Here is an 8,316-nt window from a genome sequence, read left to right as displayed (position 1 = left end):
CTCTGCATTGTGCCGGTCCTTCTTTATGCATCCTGTCAATGTATCAATAAATTGGCGACTAGCTGTTATTCCTCTTGTCAGCAGGACGTGTCATTACATATTTTGACACCGTGACCTGGTATCGCTCTGTATAAACAACATGCTGACCAGGGGAATGGTAACAGGCAGTCGTCAACTTGTTCATACGTTTCCAGGATTAATAGAGGAATTTAGGGGGAAAGAAATGCTTCAGAATTGTTATTTCAAGGGAAATATGAGAATATACTAAAACAGGGGGGTTCGTCTTCTGTATTAGGATATATGGTACAGCAGCCGTCACCAAGGCATTGCTGTTCAGCGTGTCCTCCTTTACATGACGGGATTGTGATGAAGTTCTCTGCGCGGCGCCGCTGTGTTCTGGATTGTTCACATTGTCAGAAGTAAAGAGAAAATAGTAGGAACCGTGACCAGCAGCGATATTGAGGAAGCGACCTATGATACACAATGACCGTATGCTAATCCTTGTATGCGTCGCCTATGGAGAACTCTCACGCTACATCTGCCTGATATGACCTTCTTTAAAGTGACAGTGGTGCTTTCTTTTGAGCAGTAAGTATTTATAATGACGCTCCACCTTTTGGGTTCGCGGCAGAGAAAATATAAGTGGGCATGAACTCCATGAACCCTCCTTTCATCTGCGGTGGCGATTTCTATAAATTATTGAGATCGCCTTTTTCTTATGTATCGTCATGAACTCCATGAAATCCTGTTCACCTGCTCTGTATGGCCTAATGCACACAGCCGTGCCCTTAATCACGGCCCGACAGCCGACACCTGTGGGCCGCATTTTTGTGCCGTGCTCCCATACAGAGTATGGGAGCACGGTCCGTAAAACCAGAAAAGTAGGACACGCTCCATGTTTCCTGGCACGGTTCTTTGGCACGGACGCCTATATGTAGCTCTACGGAAAAGTGTCCGCAGCCAATAGAACCGGGGGGGGGGGGGTCCGTAATTGCGGTCCGCATTTACAGAGTTTTTTTCAGCCGTGTTGCATGGGGCCTTAGTCAGCAGCGCGGCCTCCGGACTGTAACTCACTGATTGGTTGTTATGGGCTACAAGGCTAATTTTTGTACATTTAAAAAAAAAAAAACAACTGATATTTTTTTACGCTATAGGAATATGTAAATTGCTTCCATTAACTATTTCTTGTCACTGTATATTTGTAAATATGCATTTTGCCGTTTTAATGGCCATTTTTAATATTACATTTTAAAAATAAAGAAATAATTCTAAAATTTGGTATCATTTTATTCTTCTGTTCTTGATGGATTTTCATAATGACCTACCACTCGGATCTCAATAAACCATAGTGGTGCTAAATATCTGCCAGCTGGCTGCATAGTCTCCCGGATGCCAGCATGTAGGGGATAGTCTTCTGAGAGTCAGAATTTTTAATGAAGTCTTTTCAGAAATTTTCTTAATTTTGCATTTAGGGAGCAAATGAACAAAAAAAAAAATTAGATGCAAAGGTGTACATAATTGTCTCCGTCTTTAACAGGTTAAAGTCGGTGTCCTTTTTTTTTTTTTTTTGCCGCTCCAAATTCCCTGTTTTCGTTTAAACATTTAGAATTTGATGGTCATGTCACCATTAGGGGGTGCTCACTGCACATGGATTTATTCATTTCGATGTAGTCAGTTCCAGCTACTGGTGGCTGCAGAAAAACGCTATGTTTATATTGAGAAGCAGTTCAGTGTCTGGCCCCCCTCTCCTCTCAGGTATCAGCAGTCCGGTGGTCTGCCGCTATGGAAGGTAAGTCACTTTTAATACTCCTGTTCACATTGGCTCCCTCTCCAGCATCCTCCGCTAATACTAAACTGTCCTACCACATAGACTGTGACTGGACCTGGAAGAGGTTGTCTCAACAAAATGTAACTTAGCATGGCAGCTGTACGTAATAGAGCGGTGTCCCTAGCCAGAGAGCCGACCCGCCGTGGTGGCTTTCTTGTATGGTGTCTGACAACTCTCTCCCCTCCTGCTGCTGCGCATCTCCTGGGGTCTGCAGAGTTATATGTGGACCAGCCTTAGATATAAAGATGTTTACATACTCACCCGCCACATGGCATGTCAGCACTTTTCCCTATGATGTCACCATAAACTGGCTACATAGCCTTTGACTGACCTATGCTCCCGGAGTGACATCACCACCCAATCGCTGCTATAGAATGTGACATCACAGGTTTACAAGGGGCCAGTCCTCTGATCACATGGGCATTCTTTCCTCCCTACTACATATTCGATGTAAATGAGAAAAAGAAAATCTGACTTGTGCGTGTGCCAGAGTGCAGGAAGTCATTTTTGTGGTCTTAACCACCATCCAGTCTATGAATTCACCAGCCGCATGACGACTGCGACGTTCTTTACAGCATGCCCTTCAATACTTCAAAAAGGGAAAGACCTTTAGCTTTTAAAAAGCATTTGTCTATATCCAGGGTAAGGCCTCATGCACACGACTGTAGTGTGTTTTTTGTTTTTTTTTACGGTCTGCAAAACTACCACGCTGTCTGCAAATTCAGTTCATAGGACATCTGTAATTATAGATCAACAAAAAAAACGGGAGGCTACAAATGATGTTGCGAACATGTCCCAACACCTTGAAACGGTCACATGATTGCCCAGGCGCCATTTTCTTGGGTATTCCCTGCCGTCGCATAGCACTGCTTCCGCAGTTCCAGACGGATGCACATCCGTATCGGTCTGCAATTTTGTATGCACCCTTAGGGCTTATTCAGACGAACGCAATATACGTCCGTGCAACGCACGTGATTTTCACGCGTGTCGCACGGACCTATATTAGTCTATGGGGCCGTGCAGACATGTGCGTGATTTTTACGCAGTGTTGGGCCGCTGCGTCCAAGTCATGACATGTCCGTTCTTTGGGCATTTTGCGTGCATCACGCACCCATTGAAGTCAATGGGTGCGTGAAAACCACACATGCCACACGGAAGCACTTCCGTGCGAACTGCGTGATTCGCGCAACAGCTGTGAAAAGGATGAATGTAAACAAAAGCACCACGTGCTTTTCTGTTTACAAACATCCAAATGGAGTGTCATAATGATGGCGGCTGCGTGAAAAGCACGCAGCCGCGTATCATATGATGCTGCCACACGGAGCTGTTAAGTGGCTTTTGCGCAGGCAAAATGCCGCGTTTTTGCGTGCGCAAAAACGCCACGCTCGTGTGAATCCAGCCTTAGACTTCTATGGGCGAGTTCATTTTTGCAATTGCAGATAGTAATAGCACATGGTCTATATTTTACGGATTATTTCTACAGCCTGGACACCCATCCATAAATATACTAAAAGGTTTCCGTGGCCTATAGAAATTAAGAGGAATGCAGATTATCAGTAATTACGGATCAGTGTTTATAGATCCAAGCTATGGTCGTGTGCATGGGGCCTAAGGAACGGACATCAGAGGGTCTCTAGGCAAGAACAATGACCCCGAGGGTATGTTCACACGCAGTAACCAAAAACATCTGAAAATACGGAGCTGTTTTCAGCCGAAAACCACTCCTGATTTTCAGACGTTTTCTTAACAACTCGCGTTTTTCGCGGCGTATTTCACGGCCGTTATTGGAGCTGTTTTTCAGTGGAGTCAATGAAAAACGGCTCCAAAAACGTCCCAAGAAGTGACATGCACTTCTTTTTCGTGGGCGTCTTTTTACGCGCTGTATTTTGACAGAGACGCGCAAAATTACACCTCGTGGGAACAGAACACCGTCAAACCCATTGAAAGCAATGGGCAGATGTTTGTACACGTAATGGAGCCATTTTTTCAGGCGTAATTTGAGGCATAAAACGCCCGAATTACGTCTGAAAACTCTCCAGCAGCCTATAGCGACATACTTATCACATATGGGTCACCACTCATCCTTATCTAATCGATCTGCGGTTTGGGGGGCTGAGCAATAGGGCTAATTTAGCGCTCACAAATCGTCTAATCCATGGCGCTCTTAGTGGGGCAAATACCCTACTGATCGCTGATCCTCTATAACATTATCATGCAGTTGAGCCAGGACTCTTCAGTCTCATTCAGATGGGTGTATTGTACTTGTGTTTTACTGCCCGTATACTGGATGTAACACGAGTCGCCCCCCCTTCCAATTCTACTGAACTTACAGCATCTATGGTGATGTAAAGCTGACCATCCATTACATAAAAGTCACTCGAAGCTGCCAATTCAATGTGTCCGATCCTTTGCTCCTGCAGGAGTTAAGCCGCTGCCATTATGATAAACATGCACGTGCAGTCGAGCGCGCTCTTTATGGTAGAGATGGGTGAAGTAGCTGTATGTCCAAAGGTTTGGTTTAAAAGAACCGTGCGGGGGGGGGGGTCTGGATGTTGCATTCAGAATACAGACAGTTAAACACGGGTACAATATACCCATCTGAATGAGGCCTTATCTTCAGTGCCAGCTGGTTAATACACCTCAGTCTCCATCCTTTTAGTGCAGATGTACGAGACTGAGTTCAGGCCATGAAAAACGGTCCGAGTGTCAGCCGCATTTCCTGGCCCGACCGTGGTACAGGTGAACAGGACACCTGGCATCACAGACATTTTATGATGTTAGGAGTCCCTGCCTCCCCATGGAACTGCTGTTCCATATTGTATCATTTTGTTCAGTACAGAACAGCAGTTCCGTGGGGAGGCAGGGACTCCTAGCCTCATAAATTGTCTATGACCGCAGGAGTCCCATTCACCTGTTCCGTGGTCGGGCCGAGAAATACGACCGACACTCAGACCGTTTTTCACGGCCCGAACCCGGTCGTATCCAAGAGGCGTTCGGGTATGTTCACATGGCAGCGTCCGTAACGGCTGAAATTACGGGGCTGTTTTCAGGAGAAAACCGCTCCGTAATTTCAGCCGCAATGGCATGTTGAGGCGCTTTTTCGCTGCGTCCATTACGGACGTAATTGGAGCTGCTTTTCCATCGAGTCAATGGAAAACGGCTCCAATTACGTCTGAAGAAGTGACAGGCACTTCTTTGACGCGGGCGTCTTTTTTACGTGCCGCCTTTTGACAGCGGCGCGTAAAAAAAATGACCGTGTGCACAGAACATCGTAAAACCCATTCTAATGAATGGGCAGATGTTTTCCAACGCTATCGAGCCGCATTTTCGGACGTAATTCGGGGGTTAAAACGCCCGAATTACGTCCGTAAATAGGCCGTGTGAACATACCCTTAGGGTGCAGTCACATGTTGCAGATCAGAATTTTCTACGGCTGAAAAACAGTTCCATTCATCTAAATGTTGTTTTTTTTTCTACAGCCAGTGTATGGATATACATATATATATAATGATGTTGTATCAGCTGAGAGATTAGTCTGAGTCTGACCAAAGATCTGGCCATATGTGTTTTCTGTGACACAAAGCAGAAGTGGTGCACAGAACTTCATGTAATGTTGTGTCAAAAATACACTGCGTAAAACAACTACGGTACTCCCTTCCTCAGGTCACACTATGGCCATATAGATATAGAAACAACACGTAGGACAATATGCCTGGCATCCAGGCACATGTGTAACTTGAAGCTCCTGGGCGCCAATGCAGAACTTTTAACAGGGTCCCCAAATATAAAGGGCCATTTACAGTACCGGTCTCTTCCTGTGCAACCACAAACTGCATCCCCTATATCTGCGCCTCTCCATGCAGGAACTTCAGGAGTGTGGGCAGGAGGTTTGGCCACACTGGTGCCACTGCGTGACGCACAGCTTACGCTGACAGCTCCATTACCGCCTGCTGGAGCCATAGTCTTCAACCCCTCAAGGTATTCCTTCATTATCATTAGGGGTGCTTTGTAAATATATGACATTATTTAGCTTTTACTGATCCTCAGTTACAGCCTGTATTATTCTCCAGAGCAGCATTCACAATTCTGCTAGTGGAGTCACTGTGTACGTACATTACATTATTTATCTTGCACTGATCTTGAGTTATAGCCTATATTATACTCCAGAGCTGCATTCACAATTCTGCCGGTTGTTATTGGTTCTCTTATACTTTTGTTTTATGTACCTTCTAACTTCTTATTGTGCAAGTGAGTTTATCTATATATTTTGTCATTGGAAACAGTCAACAAGTTTGTCGTCACACACCCCTAACAGCATAGCTTAGCTCCTTTAATGCAGATGGACAGTTAGTCTTTCCTATGTCAGATTAATAATGTATAGTGCCCGGTTTAAAAATTACACTTTCCAGAATGCAATGCACCATGCAAACCACAGATGTTGGTAGATTACAGCTCTGAAGCTTCCAGAACTGTGAATGTCTCCTATTGACGTATATGCCAGGAAAAGCTCCTGACTTATATAATGGCATTCGTTTAACGAATACGTTGTGAACTCTCATAACCCTTTACATGATGTATCTGTTAAACGAATATTATTATTGCATATGGGTGATGGGTGGCACTATTAGGCATTCGTTTAACGCATCCATCACCTATAAGCTATAATGGCATCTGGTTAAGGGATACGTACTGAAAAGCTATTGAAAAGCCCGTGACGTATACGTTAAACAGATGCCATACAGTGGAATCCATCACTCATAGGCTATCATGGTAACAAAAATAGGTTTTTCTACTGGATACCTCTGTATAGAATAGCGTGGTCTACTATGCTATTCTATCCAGCAAAAAAAATTATATACCCAACGTATACCGCCCAACAGAGGTAACAAAAATACGCTTTTGGCCTATGTTGGTATAATGGGAGCCTACGGGCACATGTGAAGTATTCATTCCCAATGCATACGTCAAATGTACACGTAGTAAAATTCAGGCTGAAAGAGGCCTTACCCCTACTATCAATAACTTTTTGTTGCCGAGGTCTTCAGATTTGAGCACAAAGACTCTGAGCCTAAGATCTAAGAGAGACCGCGTATCGGAGAAGGTAAGAAAATTATATTATGAGCGATACCTGGGTTTTCAGAAATGGGCTGGTTTCCCAGCAATGTTCTCAGGATCGGTGGGGACCTCCAGCATTTAGGGGTCATATTGACATGTCATAAAAGACTTTAGTGGGAAAACCCCTTTAAAGTCTATTGATTTAGACGGTATGGGGGGAATTTCTTATTCCTTCTACATCAGTTTTCTGGCGTAGAAAAGTTGAAAATGCCTCAAAAGTCACAAATTGTGCAAAAAAGGCACTTGCGCCGCTAACGGCACTTTACTTAAAAATGTACAATAATTTATTGAGTTTTTGCCGCACAGACGGCCAGAGATGCGCCTAATTTATTAAGAGTTCATGGAAGATGGTTATACTGAGTAAAACACCAATATGGAGGCCTAATTTACCAAAACTGTCCAATAAACATTGCAACCAATCAGAGCTCAGCTTCTATCTTAAAGGAACAGTGTCACCCAAATTTTTTTTTAAATATGTTAAAGATGTTAGTGCTTTATTAAAAACGTTTGGATTAATTTGTGTGTTTGTGTGTTACTTTTTTTTATTTTTACACTTTTTCTTCCCTATGGGGGCTGCCATTTTTTTTTCCATTTCTGTATGTGTCGATTAACGACACATACAGACATGGAATACGGCAGCTCCAGTCCCATAGGGACTGCGAACGGGGCCCGTTCCATCCACTATCGTGTACGCCGCTGTGTGGGAACGGCGCATGCGCTGCTCCCACACAGTTCAATTTGAAATGCGCGCCGTCCAGCGCCATTTTCCTGTGGACCGGAAGTCGCGGCCGGACAGTAAGATTACTACTTCCGGTCGCGGCTTCCGGACTTGTGCACATGGAGCAGCGGCAGCAGACGGAGCGGACGGACCGGAGGGAGCGGCGGCGACTGGAGCAGGTAAGTGATTTCTATGTATGTTCGTGTTTCAGTGTGTGTTTACTACTGTATGTAAACCTACTACACTGTGTGTTAGCTCAAAAAATGGCAACACACAGTGTAGGAGGTTAGACCGTTCAAACCCCTCGTTTCTCCCGGCACTAGCCAGGATAAAGGAGGGGGGGATTCTGAGAGCTCACTAGAGCGAGGGCTTTTTACCCAATTTTGCAGCATAAAGCAATGTGGTTGCTTTACCACATGCAATGCTGCAATTTTGGGAATGGCTCCATCTAGTGACCAGCAATGGGAAATATTATAAATTGAATCCAATTTATAATATTTCCTGACCCGTGAAAAAAAATAAAATAAATTAGAACAATGTTTAATCACCTACACACTAATTGTTTAACTAAAAAAAAAAAAACATGTTTTGCTTGCAACATATTCCCTTTAAACTTCTTTGACAACGTGAAAGCTGCACTGTGATTGGTTGCTAT

This window comes from Rhinoderma darwinii, chromosome 4 (genome assembly GCF_050947455.1).
Source record: "Rhinoderma darwinii isolate aRhiDar2 chromosome 4, aRhiDar2.hap1, whole genome shotgun sequence".
NCBI classification, from domain to species: domain Eukaryota; kingdom Metazoa; phylum Chordata; class Amphibia; order Anura; family Rhinodermatidae; genus Rhinoderma; species Rhinoderma darwinii.
Note: the sequence above shows the minus strand (reverse complement) of the source record.